Raw genomic sequence first — 26,512 nt, forward strand, 5'->3', positions numbered from 1 at the left:
GCCAGGGTCAGCATTGAAGGCTGATGAGAGGGCACCAGCCGATTCTTCTGGAGGTAGAAGGGGTTGCCTACAACGAGGCCTATCCGACCCAGGACTTCTTTGTCGTTCTTAAAGTCTACAGTAACGAATTTCACTGTTTTGTCCTTGAGGAAGTTCTTAAAATCCTGGCACTCAACGTCGACATGGCATATGTGGTAGACCAAGCAAACGTTATGTACGCAAACCTGGATCACGGTGGGCTTCTTCCTCTCTTTGTCCTTTAGATCCTTCTCTCGTCCCAGGACTGTGGTGTACTCAACATCTAGCCCAGCGACCCACTCATCATCTGAGTTTTCAAACATGCGTATGAAGCGAGAAAGGCATCCTTTCACCGTCGCGGAAGAACGGGTGTAGATGACGTCGAACTCATCGCTGGTGATGGTTCTAACCTTGTACTCACTGCCGATCGTGGAGATTTGGGACGCCATGGATTTGGGAGGAGGGTTAGGATTAGTGGAACTGTCGTAATGTGAATGGACGGGACGACTAGGAGCGAACCGCCGTAGTATTGAAGGACGTGCGGGGACGAGTAGGAGCGAACTGCCAGCGTGCGAACGGCAGGGTAGTGGCTTTCCACTCTCCCATGATACGGGCTTCCGAGAGCCCTTGGATCTGAGATCGAACGGTTGCATGGTGTGATTCTAGACCTATGGGTGAATATCCTATACTGGAGGGTTATTCTGCAAATTTTCAGCAACTTAGCATGTGACAGTTTGATCTCAGATCCAAGGGCTTCCAGCAGCCCATATCATGGTCGCGCCTACCACGATCGTCGCATCACTCGCGCGGTCGCGCCCTTAGAGATTTAACACGGTGCGTTAGGCTATCTGATGTTGGCATGTCATACATAGTCATCACTTAGTCACTCATACTAGAACAAGGTTTTGGCTATAAGGTTGGCTATAAGTGTATTTTTTTTACTTCTCTCTATCTCTTTCTTCGTACTCCCTCCATCCCATAATATAATAACGTTTTTGACACTAGTGTAGTGCCAAAAACGTTCTTATATTATGGGACACAGGGAGTACTAGTATTTATTGCATTTGCCAAGGAGTGACCTCTTCCAATGAAATGGTGTTGCCAAGTTTGCTTCATTTAATTAGCAGCAGACTCGAAATTGTCTTTTCACCTAGGTACACGCGCTTAGCACCGTTTCTTCCTTGGGTTACCAAACTAGTCTCTCTCTTCTTGATTAACTTGCCACATCAGACTTTATGCCTATGTGGCAAGCTTAAGCACCTGTAGGAGCAAGTAAGTACAATAGTGCGCTTTACATGGCATTTTCGCATATGTGGAGGAAAGAGAGGCAAGGCAAAAGTGGAGAAGTGGGCTCTCATGCAAGAGCCAGCCTCTACTACTACATGGTGGAGCATTGGGAGAGGCACCTGTATGGAGGTGGTCAGGAATCGGGAGACTCACGCCGGTCGTAGCACCGCAGTTAAAATGATAATGGCAAGTCAAATTGTGGGGCCCCGCCTGTCCAGCAGTAACTCGCTGTCAAATCACACAGCCCTACGTTTGCAGCAGCCTACTCCCTCGTCTTCTTGCGTCTCTGTCGAACCGACTAGGCAGAACTGTCCCACCTACCGCGCAGGAAAAGCCCGCGCAGTATACTCCCTCCGTCTAGGTGACCAAGGTGGAGAGGAAAACGAGAGAACTTGATGTTTAGTATTTGCTAAGGCTGGTTGTAATGGTACCAGCCATAGCAATTTTGATGAGGTGTCATGGAATTAAATGAAGAAAGAGAGAGAGTTGAGTACTACTCCCTCCGTTCCTAAATATTTGTCTTTCTAGAGATTTCAACAAGTGACTACATACGGAGCAAAATGAGTGAATCTATACTCTAAAGTATGTCTATATACATCCATATGTGGTAGTCCATTGAAATCTCTAAAAAGACAAATATTTAGGAACGGAGGGAGTACTATGTGTCATACATGGCAATAAATAAAGTACTACATGATACTAATATATGATACATGGTGCAGGAGTACTAAGTATTATTAATACAATTTTGCTAGAACTCATTTAGATGAGATATAATTTGGTTTCGTTCATCTTTTATAGCCATTGGATGTGATGCTATAAGATGTGTGTGTGCTGACGTGGGTTGTATTTGTTCTTGTGCAACGAACTGACCACTGCATGTCATGTTTGATAGTCTCAAGTCATTAAAAGCATACAAGCCCCACATCTCTTCTTGGTTGATTCCTCTATTTATGTCAAAAAAATTAGAAACAACGTGAGAGTTAATGCACCACGCCTATGTATTTACTATTTGGTTTTCATAAGATGACTTAATACTCACGAACAGAGGGAGTATTCGATTTGACAGCGGGCGGCACAGTTCCTGATACAACTTTAATGCAGATGAGGGAGGGAGTAGCGGTTCCCGATATGTTGAACGGCCAATGCATCCTCCTTCAATTAATGCATGAGGGAAGTAATGAGAGGAGGTCCGGGAAAAGAGGCTGCACGATGTGAATGCAACACAGTTTGCCCTCATTGCCCTCATATAAAGGCGCCCCTCCATTCCAATGCATCTACCACATCGTACGCACCTAAGCATTTGCCTAAGAACCTACACTAAGAACAAAAGAGCTCACTCCAAACCCATGGCGGCGATGTGCGTGAGTGGCCAGCGGCTGCGCCAGATGGTCCACGACGCCGGCCTGTGGCATGGCGCCGAGGATCGTCTCCAGACGGTGTTGGAGACCGGCTGGTGGATGGCCGCCCTCGACGCAAACTACGACTCTCAGTTGGACTAGATGATCGTTGCCACCAGCAATAAGTTCACCGTCCTCAAGAAGCTCGCGGATGACATCGCCGTACTCCTCTAGCCCGCGCCCGGGGTCCTCATTGCCTGCCACCCTAATCGGCCTCCATGGCCGGAACCTCTTTCAAGCACTGGTGGCCCTGCGATTGCCCACCGACGCCACGAAGAATGTCCACCTGGAGGTCACGCTCGCCGCAAGGCGCCTCGCCCTGCAAGAATTCGTCAACCTACACATCCACGTGTACGAGCAAATCGTGTACATAGGTATCTACAAGGCCAGTGAGGATGCTACGACGTTGGCCTTCCTCAACCGGCTGGAAGCCTTGGATGCCTTTGCTGAGAAGCACCTCGACCTCGCCACAAAAGCCGCCGCTCCTTAGCCGCCGGTCGGTGACCCGGCGCACTAAGTTGAGGAGGAGGAGGTCGTACGTTCGTGGATCCATCTTTCTTCTTGCCTTCTGTAACCACCACTGCGATCGCATCATCGTGGCCTTAATTCTTATTGTGCTGTTGCATTCTCGTTCCAGTCAATACCGACATGTGCGATCCCTTTGCTTAATTATATGCATCACTGTAACTAGTACTCCATCCGTCAATTTATAAGTTGTGCTTACCTCTTCCATCAACTTCATGCAACACGCGGGCATCTTGCTAGAAACACTAGAATATGTCTATATAATCCGTATGTGATAGTCCATTTGAAATCTCAAAAAAGACAAATATTTAGGTACGGAGGGACTAATATATTAGCAGTATATCAACACAATAGTGATTTCTTTCAAGTTTGTGAACAAGTACTACTATTCTACTACTTTGGATCCGTCGCAACGCACGGGCACATTGCTAGTAAAAGGAAAAGGCCTACCGCATTCGCGTCGCACCCCCACACGTCCGGGAATCGGGAGTACAACACGGCCCATCCGGCATGACACATAGCTTAGGGAAGGCATGTTGCCTAGCATTTTCACTTTCATATGGGACCACCGTTGAGCAAACCGACACCCCGCCCGCCGCCGGGTTGGAAAACAGAAACGAGGGGAAGATCTAGCTGTAGCACGGAAGCCAAGAAATCTCGTGTCAGACGGGGCTCGTTGATAGAGTAGGAGCATTCCGTACTAGTACTATTCCTACTAGTTACCAAGTTTGTACTCCTAATACTATATTACCAGTACTATCACTATACAACTAGTATGTACGTGCACGGCACAACATCATAGGAACAAAAATGGGAAAATCTTGTTTTGGGTGATTTATCTTTTTTTCAATCAACGTAGTACGAATAATATGATGTGGGAGGCACCCATGAATCTTATGTGGCTTGGTTGCATCGCTACGGAAGGTTAGAGAAAAATAAATAGATAATGTGTTTAGAGTGCACTCCACTAAATAGATATACTTTGGATCCATTGCAACGGACTGGCACATCTATATCTACTAGTAAGTTATACGTGCCTTGCACGCGAGAGTGAAGTGCGACTAGACATCAACATAAATGTACCGCATTATAACAGACAAACATATACATTTCGAGTCATACACAAATGAATTTAATATGTAGGTTTAAATCTTGTTGCCTATCCCATTCAAAATCAAATTATAACTACATAATATTTGGTGATTGTGTGGTATATACTACACAAAACTCGTATGGAATATATAAGAACAATTGATTACTCCATTTGCAAATAAAATTGAATTTGGGAAAGATGCCACATTGGCTTTGAACCAAAACAAAACAAACTCAAGTAAAAATAAATGTCAATTCTCTTGGAAGACCAAACTTGTTAGAACTAAAGTGTAGAGGAGTCTAGAACAAATAAGAAGTGTATGAGTTATGTGCATATTGTACAACGTAAATGATAGAATAAACATGAATGGTGATTCTTTTAACATAGAAAAACTTAAAGAATTGAAGTATGGAAGAGTCTAGAACAAAGAAGAACTGTCTTTGTTTCAGGTTCGTGCATAAGCAAAAGTGTGGAATATTCTAGATTGTACATGTGGCAGAATCCAATGTGGTGGAGAGAATATCCAATGGCCAAGAGCACTCGGATTTGCCACCTCTCAACCGTTGAATCAGCTTCATCCAACAGCCAATATTCAAAGTTATTTGTACACTATATAGTGGTATAGATACCCCGTATATGGTGTGTGAAAAACTTTGAAAGTTGGTCGTTGGATGAAGCCAATCCGACGGTACAAAGATGGCAAATCCGAGCACTACTGGCCGTTGGATATCATCCACCAGATTCTGCCACATGTATAATCTAGAAGACTCCATGATTGAACTTAATTCATGACTAACTTTGCCACAACTAAGCTTAGGCAAAGTTATTAGTTCTTCAAAATGAGAGCCACAATTTGGCAAGCCTAAGGGAATCTTGCCACATTTTTTGTGTGTATGTCATGTGGGGCCTTAGTGTGGCTTGCCTAAGGTGTGGCTTGAACCAAACACTCACCTAAGTTAATCAAACTTGTCTAACCTTACATTCCACCAGATTTTTCCACGTGTTAGAATATATAAAACTCCACATGTAGAAGCATAATGCACAAACCACCAGAATCTCATGCGTGCAATGCACATGTACCTTACTAGTACTAGTTGGTAGTAGTAAGAAACAAATTCCAGTTTTGGCACGAGCTCGTACTACGGGAGCACCACAAGGTCTGTCGCAGGAGTTACATTTCCCTCTCGGGGCCCACGGGACCGAACTTCAGTGGCTTAGTGCCTGGCCTATGAGTCAATGACATGCGGACCTTAAATGCGGCTGGCCCACATGTCATTCTGATGGTGGTGGCGTGGTTCGCGACTCACTCGTTCGAGATGAACCGGCCGGTGGTGGCGTGGCCGTGGCGAGGGTGCACAGCTGGGCGTCGGGGCGTTACGAGGCGTAGATGGCCACACCGGTGGGTACTACCTGTAGTACATAAGTACTCCAGCTGAGGATTGATGCCCGAGACGAAATGTGTCACAGCTGCTGGATGAAAATTTGATGGTGTGGGAGTACGGATCGGAGCACAGCAGTGGAGCAGGCAAACCGCGTCCAATCAGGTGTGTCTATAGTAGAAAGTTGATGGTCGCCGCAGTTTAGCTGGCCCGCATGTCATGCACACAAAGGCAGAGGAGCGGTGGGGCTGAGAGGGATGAGGGGCACGTCGGGGGGATGAGGATCCCCTGACGTGAACAATCCTACCATTCTGTCACTGACATGTGGGACCCATAAGCGTGGGTCTGATACATCTCCAACGTATCTATAATTTATGAAGCATTCATGCTATTTTATTATCTGTTTTGGATGATTACGGACTTTATTATTCACTTTTATATTACTTTTGGGACTAACCTATTAACCGGAGGCCCAGCCCATATTGCTGTTTTATTGCCTATTTCAGTATTTCGAAGAAAACAAATATCAAACGGAGTCCAAACGGAATGAAACCTTCGGCAGCGTGATTTTTTGGAAGAATATGATCCTGGAGACTTGGAGTTCACGTCAGAAGATACTCGAGGCAGCCACGAGATTGGAGGGCGCCCCCCCTGTAGGGCGCGCCCCCTGTCTCGTGGGCCCCTCGAGCACCTCTCGACCGACTTCTTTCGCCTATATAAGCCTACGTACCCTAAAACCATCGAATATCGAGATAGATCGGGAGTTCCACTGCCGCAAGCCTCTGTGGCCACCAAAAACCTCTCGAGAGCCCGTTCCGGCACCCTGCCGGAGGGGGAACACATCACCGGTGGCCATCTTCATCATCCCGGCGCTCTCCATGACGAGGAGGGAGTAGTTCACCCTCGGGGCTGAGGGTATGTACCAGTAGCTATGTGTTTGATCTCTCTCTTTCTCTCGTGTACTCTCTATGGCACGATCTTGATGTATCGCGAGCTTTGCTATTATAGTTGGATCTTATGATGTTTCTCCCCCTCTACTCTCTTCTGATGAATTGAGTTTCCCTCTTGAAGTTATCTTATCAGATTGAGTCTTTATTTGAGAACACTTGATGTATGTCTTGCCGTGTTTATCTGTGGTGACAATGGGATATCACGTGCCACTTGATGTATGTTTTGGTGACCAACTTGCGGTTCCGCCCATGAACCTATGCATAGGGGTTGGCACACGTTTTCTTGACTCTCCGGTAGAAACTTTTGGGCACTCTTTGAAGTACTTTGTGTTGGTTGGATGAATCTGTGGTTGTGTGATACATATCGTATAATCATGCCCACGGATACTTGAGCTGACAATGGAGTATCTAGGTGACATTAGGGTTTTGGTTGATTTGTGTCTTAAGGTGTTATTCTAGTACGAACTCTTTTATAGATTGATCGGAAAGAATAACTTTGAGGTGGTTTCGTACCCTACCATAATCTCTACGTTTGTTCTCTGCTATTAGTGGCTTTGGAGTGACTCTTTGTTGCATGTTGAGGGATTGTTATATGATCTATCTATGTTATTATTGTTGAGAGAACTTGCACTAGTGAAAGTATGAACCCTATGCCTTGTTTGCTATCATTGCAATACTGTTTCCGCTCACTTTTATCATTAGTTACCTTGCTGTTTTTATATTTTCAGATTACAAAAACCTTTATCTACCATCCATATTGCACTTGTATCACCATCTCACTACTAGGGAAAACCTTATACACAGAAATATAGCAACAACGCGGGTCAAAAAACTGCGCTACTGCTATATAGCAGTAGCGACCAAATAAAAACCACGCTACAGACACAAACTTAGCAGGAGCGCCTGTTGTAGAGAAAGCGCTACTACTAATATTCCCATTGGCAGAATGCTAGGCTACGCATAGTAGTAGCGATCTTAACCGAAACGCGCTACTGCTAGAGCACAGTTAGCAGCGCGTTTCCTAGGAAGAGCGCTACTACTAACGGAAATAAAATAAGATGATAAAAAAATAGAAATTTAAATGAAAATGAAAGAAATAGAAAAAGGAGAAAGGGAAAAATAAAATGTAAAGCAAAATAAACGAAAAAGTGAAAAATCGGAGGAAGGCATAGCAGCAGCGTTTGTTTGTAAGAGGCGCTATAGCTAACGTAGCTGCAGCGCGTGTCCTAGACCCCCGCTTTAGAAACAGAATAGGAAATTAGCTATAACAGCAGCGCGTTTTGAGGAAAGCGCTATAGCTAACTTAGCTATAGCGCGTTTTGCGAAACACACTACCGCTAAGTTTGACTTAGCCAAAAAACCGTTTCCCCCCAGCCACGACTTCCCCCAAATCCCTCAAACCCATCCCGCGCGCACGCCGCCGTCTCCCTGATTCACAGTCGCCCCACACTTCGCCGCCGCCGCCGACGCTACCAGAGCCGTGCGCCGTCGACGACACCGGAGCCGCCCCCAACGCCACGGAGCCGCGCGGCCTCGTCAACGCCACCGGAGCCGCCGTCGACGCCACCTTCCTCGCCGTCACCGGAGACGCCCCTGCCTCCCTCGCCGTCACCGGAGACGCCCCTGCCTCGCCACCACACTGCCTCCGTCGCCACCACCAGAGCTATCATCTGTAAGCCCCCACCCCTCATCTCTCTCTCATGCATAGGTTAGCCAGTTTAATTGGGTTAATTATCTAGGTTAGGGCAAAAATTTAGTTAGGGCATTGACAGAGAAGTAGTTAGGTTAACTAGTTTAATTAGGTTAATTATCTAGGTTAGTGCAAAAACTTAGTTAGGGCTTTGACAGAGAACTAGTCAGGTTAACTAGTTTAATTAGGTTAATTATCCATGTTAATTAGTGCAAAAAATTATTTTAGGCTTTGACAGAGAACTAGCTCCGTTAACTAGTTTAATTAGGGTTAATTATCTAGGTAAACTAGATTAACTAACTAGGTTAAATAGGTAGGTTAATTAGGTTCGTTGGATTAAGAAGCTAGGTTAAGTAGATTGGCAAAGGTTTTTGATTTTTCATTGAAGTGGTCATGTTATATCTTTTCATTGAAGTTGTTCGATTGTGCCCAAGTGGTGGCTTTGTTGTTTCCAGGGAATGATGCTGAGTGGCCTATGTTTTGCCGCAATGTTGATTCATTTCTGTTCCGGCAAATTTCAGGTTATCGATTTGTCCACTTTTTAGCAAAGGTCATGCCGAAATTTCCCATGAATTTCGGCATGACTTGTGCTACAAACTAGGACATATCGAGTGCCCAGGATTTGCCGCACCAGGAAGGAGTCAACATTCCTGCAAAACAATAGTCCTTTTTTATGTCATTATTCATTTTATTAGGTCTAGAATTAATTGACTAGATTTAATCATAGGAAACATGGCTAGCTACGATGAAGGACAGGTGAGGGAGTCCTGGACTAGGGGGTGTTCGGACAGCCGGACTATCATTATCCGCCGGACTCCAAGACTACGAAGATACAAGATTGAAGACTCCGTCCCGTGTCCGGATGGGACTTTCCTTGGCGTGGAAGGCAAGCTTGGCGATACGGATATGTAGATCTCCTACCATTGTAACCGACTCTGTGTAACCCTAGCCTCCTCCGGTGTCTATATAAACCGGAGGGCTTTAGTCCGTAGGACACAACATACATTACAACAATCATACCATAGGCTAGCTTCTAGGGTCTAGCCTCCTTGATCTCATGGTAGATCCACTCTTGTACTACCCATATCATCAATATTAATCAAGCAGGACGTAGGGTTTTACCTCCATCGAGAGGGCCCGAACCTGGGTAAAACATCGTGTCCCACGTCTCCTGTTACCATCCGCCTAGACGCACAGTTCGGGACCCCCTACCCGAGATCCGCCGGTTTTGACACCGACATTGGTGCTTTCATTGACAGTTCCTCTGTGTCGTCACCGATAGGCTTGATGGCATCTTCAACCAACAATGCTGTCCAGGGTGAGACTTTTCTCCCCGGATAGATCTTCGTATTCGGTGGCTTCGCACTACGGGCTAGTTCGCTTGGCCATCTGGAACATAACGAAAGCTACGCCCCTGGCCGTCAGGTCTGATTCGGAAGCCTAAACTTCACGGCTGATGTCCATGGAGACTTGATCTTCGACGGACCCAAGCCACAGCCAAGCGCGCCGCACTGTTGCGATGGGCACGATCTAGCTCTGCTGCCGAACAGTGCCTTGGTGGCCGCACACGAGTCCGCTCCGGCCATTAGTCCGGAGCCGATCACCCAGATCGAGGGCCGGTGGATAGACGCCGCCCTGGGGGCTTCAACATCCACGGCGATGGAGCCGAACACTAATCTAGTCCCCTGCGAAACCCGTGATTCCGAGGCGCCGGACTCCTTGCCGGACTCCGAACCTCCCGCGCCCCCACCAATCGATCCGGATTGGGCGCCGGTTATGGAATTCACCGCCACGGACATCTTCCAATGCTCGCCTTTTGGCGATATCCTGATTTCACTAAAGCATCTCTCGTTATCAGGAGAGTCCTGGCCGGACTATGGCCAGGATGGTTGGGGTACGGACGACGAAGAAATTCAGAGCCCACCCACCACCCACTTTGTAGCCACTGTCGACGATCTAACCGACATGCTAGACTATGACTCCGAAGACATCGACGGAATGGACGACGATGCCAGAGACGAACAAGAAACAGAGCCTATAAGGCACGGGAGGACCACCTCGTCACATGACATATACATGGTGGATACCCCAAAGGAGTGCGATGACGAGGACCAACGGGACGCGGCAGAAGATAACCCCGCCGATAAACAACCAAAACGGCGACGCAGACGCCGCCCTAAGTTCCGCCTCGACGACAACAACGCTCCCAATAAGCCCGTAATACAGCAGGGCTCACAAATGGATGACGAACATGCAGATAAGCAACCGTCCGAACATGACGAGTCAGATAATCGGTCCAGGCCCGGCGTAAACGACAGTCCGGACGACCTCATGCCGGACATGCCGTCGGAGAGCAAAAACCTTCGGAAAAGGCTCGTCAACACCGCAAGAAGCCTGAAGAAGGAAAAGCGGAAGCTCAAAATAGCGGAAGACACACTCAAAATGAGATGGAGCAAAGTGCTCAAAACCGCAGATAAATACGGCAATGGCCACCAATCAAAGAGCTACCCGAAGCGTAAGCTGCTACCAGAATTCGACGAGGAGGCCATAGAGCCCCCACCGTCAAAAATTAAAAAGGCTGCCTGGTTGGATAGACGGCCAGATGATAGGCCAAATTCTGAAAGCGGCGCCACACATAAACCAACCAATGAACTTGGAAGGACAGATGGCCCAGCCAGGTCCATCTACGGGCCAAAGAAGAAGGCCCCAAGAAGCAAGACAACACGTCAAGTGTCCGAAGATAGCGGCACACACAAATACAGGGGCGCCGCACACCCGCTATGTTTCACCGATGAGGTACTGGACCATGAGTTCCCAGCAGAATTTAAACCCATAAACATAGAGGCCTACGATGGAACAACAGACCCTGGAGTCTGGATAGAAGATTATATATTGCATATACACATGGCTAGAGGAGACGATCTCCACGCCATAAAATACCTACCCCTCAAGCTCAAAGGGCCAGCCCGTCATTGGCTTAAAAGCCTCCCGGAAAACAATGTTGGAAGTTGGGAAGAGCTCGAGGATGCGTTTAGAGCAAATTTTCAAGGGACTTATGTCCGCCCTCCGGATGCAGATGATCTATGTCATATAACTCAACAGCCCGGAGAGTCAGCGCGGAAATTCTGGAACAGGTTTCTTACCAAAAAGAACTAAATAGTCGACTGTCCGGACGCCGAAGCCTTAGCAGCTTTCAAGCACAATGTCCGAGATGAATGGCTTGCCAGGCACCTCGGTCAAGAGAAACCGAGGACAATGTCCGCACTAACAAGCCTCATGACCCGCTTCTGTGCGGGAGAGGATAGCTGGCTAGCAAGATGCAGCACCAGCAACCCAAGTACATCCGAGATAAGAGATGGGAACGGAAAATCACGACGCAGAAAAGAGCAGCGCCGGAATAAAGAGAAAAGCCCAAAGAGCACGGCGGTCAACGCCGGATTCAAAAGCTCGCGGCCCAACAACAAAACACAGCCTCTTAAGGATGACAGCGATGAACTATCCAACTTAAACAAGATTTTGGGTCGGATATGTCAAATCCATAGTACCCCCGGAAGGCCTGCAAATCACACCCACAGGGATTGTTGGGTTTTTAAACAGTCCGGCCGACTAAATGCCGAACACAAGGGGCTCGACGCGTCAAGCGAAGAAGATAAACCCCACCAGCAGAGCACCGGAAAACAAAAGACTTTCCCACAAGGGGTCAAAGCAGTAAACTCACTTCACGTGATAATACGGAAAAATAGTGCGGCACTTTCTAAAAAGAGCTTCGCGCGGTCCAATCCAGCAGACCATAGAGATTGGTATCAAAACCAATCACTTTCGACCACCTGGACTATTCCATAAGCGTTCGAAACGCGGGACGGACTCCCCTGATATTGAATCCCATAATAGACGGATTACAATTTACTAACGTCCTAATGGACGGAGGCAGCGACTTAAACCTGCTGTATTCAAACACAGTCCGTAGGATGGGGATAGACCCTACCAAAATCTGACACAGCCGCACTTCCTTCAAAAGGAGTGACGCCAGGCCCTTACGCCAAGTGCACAGGCTCTATATTACTAGAAGTCGTGTTCGGATCGCCGAACAATTTTCGACGCGAAAAATTAATTTTTCACATCGTCCCATTTGAAAGTGGATATCAAGCACTCTTGGGACGAAAGGCTTTTGTCCGCTTCAACACCATACCGCATTACGCGTCTCTTACACTCAAGATGCCCGGTCCGCGTGGCGGCATTTCAGTGCGAGGGTCACTTAACGACCCCGGACTCGGATAGACAAATCCAGCTTCAGCAGGCTAGGGGCTCCCTAGCCGCATACCTCTTCACAGGGGGCCGCGCGCAGAAACAACCGCGGGTTCATACAAACCCCTCTTTAATCATTTATATTTCTTCTTTTACACATCTATTTTTCGCACACATCGTTTTCAAACTGAGCGTTCCTCTCTTTCTACAGATGAACAACGTGCATACCCGTCCAGGATAAACAGTGCAACGGAGACACAGGCGCAGACGTGCAGTAGGGACCCGTTGTGAGGATTCTTTTCAGATTAAGACCCTGCATAAACCTTTTTTACTGTCTCTTGTTGTTATTCTCCCTTGGTTTCTTCCTATAGCCAAAGCGGAGCCTGACGTTTTGGCATCGGCCGCGTCAGAAGACCATGCCCGTACCTGGACACTAGGGGCTTAGGGCATCGTTCCGCCCATTATTATAAAGACCGAACACCTTAGGGAGTGTTCGGCGTCTCGAGTTAGGCATTATATGCATCAGCTCCGAATCATGTCTTTGGTCAAATGTTGGGTTTGCCCGGCTCCTGTGTTTTGCTGCCTTACGTTCCGTATCATCGGCTAACACGACACCAGGAGAACTACTGCGATTGTGCCCCAGTTCGGCTGGGCGAGCACCTCAGTAGAGAAAGCCGAAAACTGACTGTCATGATACAGCGAGAGACTGGTCAACCACTCGATCGACTACCGGAATGTTTAGAATTCCCCACTTTGACGAAGGACCATTTCCCGGTCAGGCACATACGTGCTCCGAATTCGGAGAAGTGCGGCGCCACCAGGGGCTATATCGTAGCCCCACCCTCGAGCTCCACTGGCTAAGTGAAAGTGATAAAGCATTATAGTCCGGATTGCCTCGTTCGCTACGCTACCATCTCCTTAAACAGGACCGAGACGTCGGATTAAGTGTGAAAACGCGCTATTTTTGCGAACACCCCCGCACCCTGTGCGTGGGGTCTGAAGCCGAAGACTGCAATCTTTCAAGTTATACAAATGTATACGTAAACGGCCGCACAGGAGAAGTTTTACTACTTGGGACGCACAAGTATAAAAAGTAGTTATAGCATAATCATCATTTTACAAGCTAATACGTTCATTTGAACGTGACATTCTTCGAGCACTGCGACTCTATTACACGAGCGCCACGCATAACTTCCCCGAAATAGTGCTCGGCGGGGAGCCGGCTTTCGTCCGAACCCTGGGCGGCAATAGCGGTGGCATCCATCTCCGGACAATGCGCCTTTACACGGGCAAGTGCCATCCGCGCGCCCTCGATGCAGGCCGACCGCTTCATCTCCTTTATATGCGGCACCGCTCCAAGGAATTGCTGCAGTAAGCCGAAGTAGCTCGTCGCCTTGGGCCTCTCTGGCCAGACATGGGCCACGATGTCAGTCATGGCAAGTCCGGACAATCTATTTAGCTCGGCCCATTCGGCCAACCGGTCTATCAACGGAAGTGAGCGCTCCGGACTATGGAATTGAGACCAATATATCTCTTCCGTCTTGTGATCCTCCTGGCTCCGGAAGTGCTCAACGGCATCAGCCGCACTTGCAGCTAAGTCCATATACGGATCCTCCGGACCGCACAACCGCTCAAATTGAGCATACTTTCCATCCATAAACCGGCGACGCAGCAGAAAAGCCTTGCCAGCCACGGTATCTTCGGCCTGGCGCAGTTCCTCCTTCATAGCCCGCATTGCAGAGCGGGCATCCTTGGCTTCGGCGGTGGCCTTCTTCAGGTCTTCCCGCTCCGATAAGCGCTCCTTTTCAAGAGCCTCATTGCGGTCGGCAGCATCCTTTACTTTCATGGCCAATTCGGCCACCTCTGCCCTGCTTAGGCAGTGCGCAGCCCTTTTGGCTTTCAACTCCTCAGCCGCCCTCGAGGCAGCCGCGTCACTCCTTCGGGCTTGCTCCTTAGCTTGAGCAAGTTCGGCCCGAAGGCTCTCCACGGCAGCAGCACCGTCTGTACAACAGCGTATAACTTATCAAGAGGAGGGCTTTGACCCCATTAATAAAGCGATCATGGAGAACTCTTTTACCTTGCGACTCGTCAAGTCGCCGGTTGACAAGTGCGATGTCCGCATCCGCCGCGTCAAGTTGCCGCATTAACTCAGCAACCCCACTAGTCCGGCTAGCCCTCGGACTATCCGCCACCTACATAGGAACGGCGACATTCATTTCTTGAGATTTCGATCCTCGGTACGCTGTCGTCTTCGACAACCTACCGAGTCTCAGGGGCTACTATCTATACAGAGCACACTTTCATGTGCAATACTGTCAAAAATAGAAGGTGCATCATTTTTGCGTACCTCAAATCCCGCCAGCAAACTCATAGCGGCGTTACGCAATCCGCTCTCGGCGGACGAAATCCTTCCAATCACCATGTGCATCAACGCACGATGAGCTTCTGAAATGGACGCCCTCTCAAGCAGATTCTTCAGTTCTCCCGGCCGGATACTATTGGGTGCCGAACTCTCTGGCCCCTCCAGACTCGGGGATACCCTCCGTGACGATACTTCAGGCTCGCCTGCCTTATCTGACGGTGCTGCAGACGGAGGCATTTCGCTCTCCATCATCTCCGGAAGAAGGTCCCCCGAAGATGAACTCATCTGAGAAGGCTGCTGATTCGAACTGCAATATAAATATTTTGGTTACCCACAGAAGCACAAATGAAGGTATTTCCTTACTAATTAACTCCCTTTTTTCATACTCACGGCTCGCTGGAGGGCTGATCCTTTGTCGATGATTGTGCGTTCAGATTCTCCCCGGACGCCGGTCCCCCCGGTGAAGATCTCTTCCCACGCTTAGGGGCTTTGGCCTCTGGATCTTCGGAGGCAGTCCTCTTCTCCCCCTGAAGGGAGGGGTTCCTGATTCCCCCCTCTTCAGACGCCCCTTTGGTCGAAATATTAGCTCCTCTGTTTCCCCCTTCGCCCCCTTCTATGGGCGCGACCTCCAACATTCTGACCAGCACGGGCTCCAGTGCGGTCTCTGGGAGGGGGGCCGGACACCTTATCAGCCTTGATCGCGCCACCCACTCCTGTGAAGAGTAATGGGTCAGGAGGCGAACTCTAGAAAGGCATATAAACAGAATGTCCGGACTCTGAGCTATTTACCTGAGTATCCGGGCGATTGCAGCTTAGGCCTGCGTCCTCGGCTAATTCCGGACACGCCACCTGCGGTCCGAAGAACAACTTGTACATCTCCACGGGTGTTGCACCCATGAAGTGTTGGAGAATCCGAGGTCCCTCCGGGTTGAACTCCCATAGACGGAGAAAACGGCGTTTGCAGGGCAGAAGATGCCTGATTAGCATAACCTGCATCACCACGATTAGGTCGATCTCCCTCGTTTGGAGGTCTCGAATCCGGCCCTGCAGTGAGGGCACGTCGTCGGACGGCCCCCAATTGAGTCCTTGGTTGACCCACGACATCAGCTGGCGTGGAGGTCCCGGGCGGAATGAAGGCAGCGGCTTTTGCCTGCTGCCCCTCGGAGCGGTGATATAAAACCACTCCTGCTGCCACAGCCCAAGTTCCTCTTGGAAGGAACCCTCGGGCCACGGGGCATCGGCCTTTTTGCTTATGGCCGCCCCGCCGCACTCCGCTTGACGCCCCCCGATCATCTTCGGCTCCACCTTGAAGGTCTTCAGCCACAGGCCGAAGTGGGGAGTGACGCGGAGGAAGGCTTCGCAGACGATAATGAATGCGGAGATGTGGAGGATGGACTCCGGAGCCAAGTCGTGAAAGTCCAGCCCATAGTAGAACATGAGCCCTCTCACGAAGGGGTCCGTCGGGAAGCCTAAACCCCGACGGAGGTGGGATACGAAGACGACATATTCACCGGGCTCGGGGGCGGGCACGGCCTGCCCTTGGGCAGGCAACCTGTGCAAAACCTTGTAGGCCAGGTACTTGGCTTCACGTAACTTCAATATGTCCTCCTCCGTGACGGAGGAGGGCATCCACCGGCCCTGGAGGTCGGAGCCGGACATGGTTGAGGATTCGAAGCGCTCGAATCTGAGGCTCTGGGTGTTGGAACTGGGAGCGAGGAGGAGATTCGATGCGAGATTGAAGAACGAGAACGAGCCTTGGTCCTCTTATAAAGGGGAAAAAATACCAAGAGCCGTCTCCGTGACCGTTTGGGATTCACCTTCGATAGAGGAGGCGTGGCGACGGGAACGGTTGGGTTACCCACGCACGTATTGATGAGGATCCCGGAATAAGGGGAACACGATCTCTGTTTCGACGGGACGTGCCAAGGAAACTGCTTCGCTAAACGTGCTGAGGCGGTATAGTAAAAAATGATTCAAACAGTGGCTTGGTAGCGGTGTGATGTCACGCCGCATAATACATCAGCAGATTGAACTAAGAGTACATTTTATTCTCTCTACGGTGGAATGTGGAATTTATTTTGCAGAGCCGGACACTATCCTGGTGTTCATGATCTTCTCTGGATTATTCAAGGGAGGAACCCGCCTTGCAATGCCGAACATTATGCACGCTGGACTAATCGTCATTGAAGCCTGGTTCAGGGGCTACTGAGGGAGTCCTGGACTAGGGGGTGTCCGGACAGCCGGACTATCATTATCCGCCGGACTCCAAGACTACGAAGATACAAGATTGAAGACTCCGTCCCGTGTCCGGATGGGACTTTCCTTGGCGTGGAAGGCAAGCTTGGCGATACGGATATGTAGATCTCCTACCATTGTAACCGACTCTGTGTAACCCTAGCCTCCTCCGGTGTCTATATAAGCCGGAGGGCTTTAGTCCGTAGGACACAACATACATTACAACAATCATACCATAGGCTAGCTTCTAGGGTTTAGCCTCCTTGATCTCGTGGTAGATCCACTCTTGTACTACCCATATCATCAATATTAATCAAGCAGGACGTAGGGTTTTACCTCCATCGAGAGGGCCCGAACCTGGGTAAAACATCATGTCCCTCGTCTCCTATTACCATCCGCCTAGACGCACAGTTCGGGACCCCCTACCCAAGATCCGCCGGTTTTGACACCGACAACAGGGTTCTGGTGATTGCGACGACGTCTAGCGGGCGGCAGACGAATTTTTTAGCTTTACCGACGATCAATAGATGTTGTTGCTGGGCCCACCGGTGGCATCGGGGACTAAGACCGACACGCAGACTGGTGCTGAGACCGATACGCAGACCGGTGCTGAGACTGACACCGGCGCTGAGATTCAGACCGGCATCGAGACCGGCGCTGAGACCGGTGCCGCCTCGGGGAGCGGAGCCGGTTTAGAACCGAAAGCAAAGAGGCAACAGGTTCCTAACAAACTCAGGACTAGTAAACTGGTGGTCACGGAGGTGGACAACGGCAATTTTGAGCCAAAGGCGCCCGAGGAAGCGCGCGCGTGCTACGGCAATCAAATAGGCTGCATCATACGGACAACCGCCACCATCAACGATGAGAATCTAAAGAAGATAGAAAATATGAGGAGCTCCCTCCTAAAGAAGTTTCACCAGATATTCTTGTTCCCGGGCCGGAATGAGAAGGATTATGAAGATCCAGACAATGACCCGACAATGAAGAAGATAAACAAACACGCCATGACCAAGTTTAGCAACGCGTTGGCCGCCTGGAAAAATCGAGTGAAAGCAAAGATCAACGACGGGGAACCCTACTCCGAGATTGTAAAGGATAGTCCGACAATCACGGAAGAGCAGTTTCAAATATTCAAGGAGGCTTGTGAGGCCGAAGCTGCCAAAGAAAAATCTAAGTACATGAAGGGGCTTCAAAAGAGGAACATTGGGACCCACCACCTCAGAAGCCGTGGTTACGGCAGAAAGAGGTCCAAATGGGCCAAGGAGGACGCGGAAGCCGCGAGTCTGGGCATCCCAGACCCCTTGGCGGATTTCACCGTCCCGCAGGAGCGTGACGTCCTGAGGGCCCGCCACCGTTGGGACTCACTGAAGAAGGTTTATGAGACAACACCGGTCATTACGGAGTTCATGAGACTGCTGGTAATTTTAGTTTCTGATCAATTCGACTGCACACGTTAGTCATATTTGTAAACGATCCTTGTGCCTTTTGCAGAGAGAGCAACACCGGATTGCGGCCGAAAGCGACTCGCCGTCTGAGGCATTGGCGAGGCCCAAGTGGGACACTCCATTCAACCGGGCGTTGAACATATTGAAACGACAACCGGTGGATACTCGACTGTCGTATGGACGCGTGCACGGTGTCGGAGACGGCGCCACGTGGAAGAAGTACTACCGTGAGACCACAGAGGAGAAAAAGGAAAGACGGAGGTTAACTGAAGAAAGCATCGACAAGAAGGTTGAGATTGCGGTTGAGAAGAAATCATCTCAGACAGTCGCAATAGCGGTAGCTGCCGCAAAACAGGCGATTGTAGATATATCTACTTCCTTGGTGACGGGCGTTCACACTTGGACAAGGGAAAATCCAAAAAAAATGCAGAGGACTTTCCCCTTGCTGACTTCTTGGCACCACATGCTCCCGCACAGGCTCCCGCACCTGCTCCCGCACCGGCTCCTACACCTGCTCCCACACCGGCTCCCGCACCTGCTCCCGCACTGGCTCCCGCACCGGCTGCCGCACCGGATGTGCTCGGTGGTGCCTCCTCTTTGGCTGAGCTCGACGCCCTCACGGTATCTTCCACACCGGCCCCCTTCAATATAAATGTATAATCTCCCGTTTTCGTTGCCTTTCGGATGTCTCACGTCGCAGACTTTTATTTGCAGGCCGATGAAACCCCGTGCACCATATTGTACACCATCGGCGAACTGAAGGTGGACGTGGGGAAGGGGACGATAATGGAGCCGAAGGAACCATTGTTCCACAGCCGGTCGATCCCCCCGAACGTCTTCAAGGTTTCCGTGGCCAGTGTCAAACCGGGCCACGAGAATTTGCCTCCTCTAATACTAGTGGGGGATGACGACGAGACCCCGCGGCAGCTTGGTGATTGTTGCAATGGGTGGGTCCTGTTGTGGCCAAAGAGTCTGCTTGGTCTGGAGGCGGCGGGAGCACACCCACGAGCACGCAGCCTCAGCAAGGTATGAACATCAACACCCCACCTACCCAATTAGCGTTGGGTGTCGGGTTGGGTGATAGCGGACGAGGTAAGCAGGTGGCTCCATTAGAGGCTGATGACGTCGCCATGGATGAGGATGAGGATGACGATGGCGCTGAACAGTATGTCTATACTAGCGCCTCCTCAGGGTTTGAGCATCATGAGTCGGTGCCTGAATTACCGTCTCAACGTGTTATTGACGACCATCCGGTGGTAAAGAAGCCTAGGAAGAGAGCGAGGAAAGGCAAAAAAGCTGATTCTATGATCCAGCCGCCTCAGCAGCCTCGGCTTCGGGACCGTGTAGATATCCCCGATGCGGATAAATGGCATATCCCCGGTCGACCAATCCTACCTGAAACAGCGCTACGGGCCAGATTCGGCGATCTAAGGAGACTTCATGACGATGTGCTGCGTGTAGAGAAAGGCCTCATCACCTCGAAAGATCCAGGATACCCACTCTACGTGGTTAACATTCCGCAGCAAATGTCGTACGTCAAGGGCTTCCCCGCGGATAAGTTCTTCCTCCGATTCGATTACATATTCGACATGTTTCACGTGAAGAAGCTGGATTTTACTTTTGTCCGCCTTTATGCCTTGCACATGAGCTACATCATTGGGGTTGAGCAGATAGCTCATATCTGTGTCGCTGACCCGTACTACATGCACGAGGCCTTCTTGGGAGTCTGTGCACAACATCGTGAATACGCGAGGGATTACATCGTCAGTTTCATGCTCGCCAATAAGGACAAGGAGGCGATTCTCGTGCCTTATCATCCCGTGTAAGTCATCCGCGCTGCTATCCTTCCTTTGATTTCAATAATTCATTTGCACGGTGGAGGCTAATTAATTTGAGGTGTACTTATTTTGCGCAGCGGCGGGCGCGCCGTCCTCATCATCCTCTACCCCCGATTCTCCCACGCTCTTTACTTGGACTCGTCGAAGAACATTCACAAAAAGGATTACACCCACATCAAAGATGTTCTCGACAGTGCTATGTTTTACTACCAAGCAAGGGGTGGAGAGGTTAGGGACAAGAAGAGAAGGGGCGGCAGGCCCGCCTTCAGCCATAAGATCGACTTCTGCTGCATCCAGCAACCGAACGATTCTCTTAATGATGGATTCTATGTCCTACACCACATGCTGGAGTACCGATGGGAACACCAGAACCTTCACATGGAACCTAGATTTAGTGATGCCCATATTCTGCAATGGGCAAAGGACATAGGAGATATCGAGGATCATCGACTTCGAGCTGAGTTCTATAACATCCAGCGCGAACTTGCCCAAATCATCATGAATGAGCTCGTCAGAAAAACAGGGATGTTCCATGCAGAAGGACAAATGTCGCGGGAAGACGTCCGAACATGGATAGCCTCTCAGCGTCTCAACATGAAGCCTTTCACTAAGCTCGATGACTATCTCCCTGACTTGGATGGATGGCACGACATGATGGAGTGATTGTCGATATATGACAATGTGTCCGTTTAGTCCATACTTTCTTTTATGACAAAACTTTGAGTTATGCACGGTGAAACTTTATTTGTGATGTAATTAAACCGTCCTCCTCGACTAGCGAAAATCACTCTAGTTAGGTCATTTGGGTACGATGAACTTTGTTATTTATGCTTATGATATGTTGTTTCTATTTTTGCCAAGTCTGTCTCTTTGTGTTGCTCAACTATATATGTTGCATATCATCGACTCATGTGATGATGCAGGTGCATAGATAATAAATGGCGAAGAAGTGCTACGCCAGGAGTATATATACGACAAGTGGCCGGAGTGTCAGGCCCAGGTGTACCGGTTTTCGGTTTCCGAGCGACAGGCAGTACTTAGTTTAGGTTCACGCTAATGCGAGAGAGGGATACGAACTCATGTACTCAAAGTGATAGCTATTCTCATGTATATCATTGTTTAGATGGATGACGATGTATTTGCAAGTAATCGAGACTTGTATCGCTATTTTCGAGATTGATGACGAGAGACCACTTTGTGTTGGATGATGATTATGATGATGACATGATTTGATGAGACTAATTGTATGTATATGCTATGATTACATTTGTATGTGGATGATATGCTAAAGATTATTGTATAAAGCCTATTCAAATGCAAAACAAATAAAAAACAAATCTGCAGGAAAAAAAACTAATAAAACTAGTAGTAGCAATGGGGGGATTTAGCAGTAGCGCCGACTTACCAGTAGCGCTTACCTGTAAACGGCGCTGCAGATAATATCAGTAGCATCCTTTCCCAAAGAGCGCTGCAGCTATTCATGTGTAGCAGTAGCGTGTGTCAGCACGTGCTACTACTACACGTTAGCTGTAGCGCCTTATTAGTAGCGCCGGTACCCGCGCTACTGAGAGGGCCAAAACCCGCGCTGCTGCTAGGCTTTTCCCTAGTAGTGTCTCTTTGCCGAATTAGTGCACCTATACAATCTGCCATTGTATTGGGTGTGTTGGGGACACAAGAGACTCTTTGTTATTTGGTTGCAGGGTTGTTTGAGAGAGATCATCTTCATCCTACGCCTCCCACGGATTGATAAACCTTAGGTCATCCACTTGAGGGAAATTTGCTACTGTCCTACAAACCTGTGCACTTGCAGGCCCAACAACGTCTACAAGAAGAAGGTTGTGTAGTAGACATCAAGCTCTTTTCTTGGCGCCGTTGCCGGGGAGGCTAGGTAAGCGGCACTCACTCACACCCCGTCAACTAAGCTCTTTTCTGGCGCCGTTGCCAGGGAGGTGAGTGCTTGAAGGTATATCTTTAGATCTTGCAATCGAATCTTTTTGTTTCTTGTTTTATCACTAGTTTATTTTATAAAAGAAAACTACAAAAAAATGGAGTTAAGTTTGTCTCATACGCTTCATCTTTTTAATATCTTTCGTGAGAATGATGGAAAGGAAAATTGTGCTCAAGTGCTAGAAGAAGAATGCATTAAAATGCTTGGTACTAGATCTTTGTATGATGAGGATGATTGCAATGTTGTTAGTATGAATTCCTTGAATATCCATGATGCTAATGATATGCAAAGCCACAAGCTTGGGGAAGCTATGTTTGATGAATATGATATTTTTCCCCCAAGTTTTGATGAGCAAATTTATTTTGATGATAGCATGCCACCTATTTATGATGATTATATTGATGAAAGTGGGTTTGGAAGAGTGTCAACTTTAGGAAGTAGTGATCCCACTATTTTGGAGGATGTTGAATCTTATTGTGATGAATATGAAAGTGGATTTGGAAGAGTGTCAACTTTATTTAGTGATGATTCCACTATTTCGGAAGAGGTTCCAATTGATTATGAGAACAAAGTTGCTATCTATGATGATTATTGTGATGACTTGTATGCTATTAGGAATAATGATAACCATGAAACTTGTCATCATGATTTTAGCTTTCAATTGGATTATGCCTCACATGATAATTATTTTGTTGAGTTTGCTGCCCTACAATTCATGAGAAGAATTTTGCTTATGTGGAGAGTAGTAAATTTTCTATGCTTGTAGATCATGAAAAGAATGCTTTAGGTGCTGGTTATATTGTTGAATTCATTCATGATTCTACTGAAAATTATTATGAGGGAGGAACATATGCTTGTAGGAATTGCAATAATGTCAAGTTTCCTCTCTATGTGTTGAAAATCTTGAAGATATGCTTGTTTTACATTCCCATGCTAGTTGATTATTGTTCCCATAAGTTGTTTGCTCACAAAATCCCTATGCATAGGAAGTGGGTTAGGCTTAAATGTGCTAGTCATATGCTTCATGATGCTCCCGTTATGTTTCAATTCTTACCTTTATGTGAGCATCATTGTCATCATCATGCCTAGCTAAAAGGCATTAAAGAAAATCTCTTGTTGGGAGACAACCCAATATTTATCCTTACTAATTTTGTGTGTTGACATGATTATGCTACTTTAGTAATCATGTTTTATAGCTTTTGCTTCAATAAAGTGCCAAGTAAGACTTTAGGATAGCTTACGGTGATAGTTGTGTTGATCCTGCTGAAAATCAGAAACTTTTGCACCCAGTAAATTAGTTTTTTTAATTCACAAAAACATGCTTCTGATCTGATTCTTTTCTTTTATGGATTGGTACACAAATTTCTTAGGACTTCCTAATTTGGTAGGATTTTTGGAGTTCCATAAGTATGCGTTTGATACAGATTACTGCAGACTATTCTGTTTTTGACAGATTCTGTTTTCTATGTGTTGTTTGCTTATTTTGATGCACCTATGGCTAGTATTAAGTGGTATGAACCATAGAGAAGTTCTAATACAGTAGATATTACACCAATATGAATTAAGAATGAGTTCATTACAGTACCTAAGTGGTGGATTTATTTTCTTATACTAACGGAGCTTACGAGTTTTCTGTTGAGTTTTGTGTTGTCGAGTTTTCAAGTTTTGGGTAAAGATTCGATGGACTATGGAATAATGAGTGGCAAGAGCCAAAGCTTGTGGATTCCCAAGCCACCCCAAGGTAATATTCAAGGACAACCAAAATCCTAAGCTTGGGGATGCCCTGGATGGCATCCCCTCTTCGTCTTCGTTCATCGGTTACTTTACTTGGAGCTATATTTTTATTCACCACATGATATGTGTTTTGCTTGGAGCATCATTTTATTTTGTTAGTATTTGTTTGCTGTTAGTTATAATAATGTTTTGCATCTTTAGTTTCAATAAAAAAGTCAAGGATAGCCTTTACCATGCTTATTTTGCTAGTATACATGTTGCTGTTTGAAAACAGAAATTTTACCGCTGTTGCAAAATTTCCCTAGAAAAGTCAGAGCATGATATAATGTTGAAACGTTTTGCATAATGAGCTCTGATAAATTTAATACAGTGGGAATTTTCTTTCATAATTTTTGGAGTTAGGGAAGTATTGATACTCTTGCATTCTTTACAGACTGTACTGTTTTGGCAGATTGCTGTTATGTTTGCATTGTTTGCATATGTTTGCTTGTTTAATGATTCTATTTGAGGATACGAGTATTAAATATGCAGAGGCATTTAGTATGCAATGTCGAATAATAATTTTAGTAATTTTTTACAGTAGAAAATGATAAGGTTTTGCATTGGTTTATACTAACCTATCTCACGAGTTCTTGTTGAGTTTGTTGTGGATGAAGCTTTTGAGAAATAGAGAAACCATGATATGAGAGGAATTAAGGAGACACAAAAGTTCAATCTTGGGGATGCCCAAGGTACCCACGATAATATTCCAAGAAGTCTCAAGCATCTACGCTTGGGGATGCCCCGGTAGGCATCCCACCTTTCTTCTCCAACAACTATCGGTTAGTATCAGTTGAGCCTAAGTTTTTGCTTCTTCACATGAGTTGTGCTATCCTTGCATTGTTATTTCATTTTGTTTTGCTTGCTGTTTGATTAGAGTATCAAGATCTGAAATTCTTAAATGAGAGAGAGTCTTCACATAGCTACATAATTATTTAGCTACTCTTTGATCTTCACTTATATCTTTTTGGAGTAGTTTTTCATTTACTCGTGTGCTTCACTTATATCCTATGAGTAAATGGTTGAATGAGTTGATTGTAATAAATCTGAAATTATATATGCCTCATTTACTTATCCCATGGGGATTAATGACTTCACGTCTAAGAAGTAGAGGTTGTAAATTTATTGGAGGTTAGCAAGCATTGTATTGGTCATTTGAACAATTCAGGAAAGAATATTGAGGGAAGAGAGATTTCACATATAAATACACTACCCTAGACATGTTTTATAATTGGGAGACTCATTAAGTATGACATGCTAAAGAGTTGATGTTGGACAAGGAAGACAACATAATGGTTTATGTTTTCCGACATCTCAGTTAAAGTATATTGTCATGGATCATTCAAACATGTTGAGCTTGCCTTTCCCCCTCATGCTAGCCAAAATTCCTTGCACTAAGTAGAGATACTACTTGTGCTTCCAAATATCCTTAAACCCAGTTTTGACATGAGAGTCCACCATACCTACCTATGGATTAAGTAAGATCCTTCAAGTAAGTTGTCATCGTTGCAAGCAATAAAAGTTGCTCTCTAAATATGTATGATCTTTTGGTGTGAAGAAAATAGATTTATATGATCTATTGTTATGGAAGCAATAAAAGCGACGGACTGCATAATAAAGGTCCATATACAAGTGGCAATATAAAGTGACGTTCATTCACATTAAGATTTTGCGCATCCAACCCTAAAAGCGCATGACAACCTCTGCTTCCCTCTGCGAAGGGCCTATCTTTTACTTTATGTCTTTTACTTTTATGCAAGAGTCAAGGTGATCTTCACCTTTCCCTTTTTCATTTTATCCTTTGGCAAGCACTTTGTGTTGGGGTGATCCTGATATATATATCCAATTGGATGTACGTTAGCATGAACTATTATTGTTGACATCACCCAAAGGTGAATACGTTGGGAGGCAACACTATAAGCCCCTATCTTTCTCAGTGTCCGATTAAAACTTAATAACCATTAGTATTGCGTGAGTGTTAGCAATTGTAGAAGACTACATGATTGTTGAGTATGTGGAGTTTGATATTCCTAAAAATAAGATGAATTGCAATTGTTTGAATGACTGAGAATGAAGTTTGCTAGTTTTCAAAAAAGTTTATGGTCTATGCTTTGACATGTGAATGGCTTGTTACTTTACCGTGAGAAGTTTTATGAGATGAACTACTGTTATGACATATTATCATGCTAGAAAAGGTGATTGAAGTTATCATTGATCATACTTGTGCACCTTCTAGCATTCACACTTCATAAATTCTTTCTTTTTATCATTTACCTACTCGAGAACGAGTAGGAATTAAGCTTGGGGATGCTGATACGTCTCCA

Source organism: Triticum aestivum, chromosome 3B (genome assembly GCF_018294505.1).
Source record: "Triticum aestivum cultivar Chinese Spring chromosome 3B, IWGSC CS RefSeq v2.1, whole genome shotgun sequence".
NCBI lineage: Eukaryota > Viridiplantae > Streptophyta > Magnoliopsida > Poales > Poaceae > Triticum > Triticum aestivum.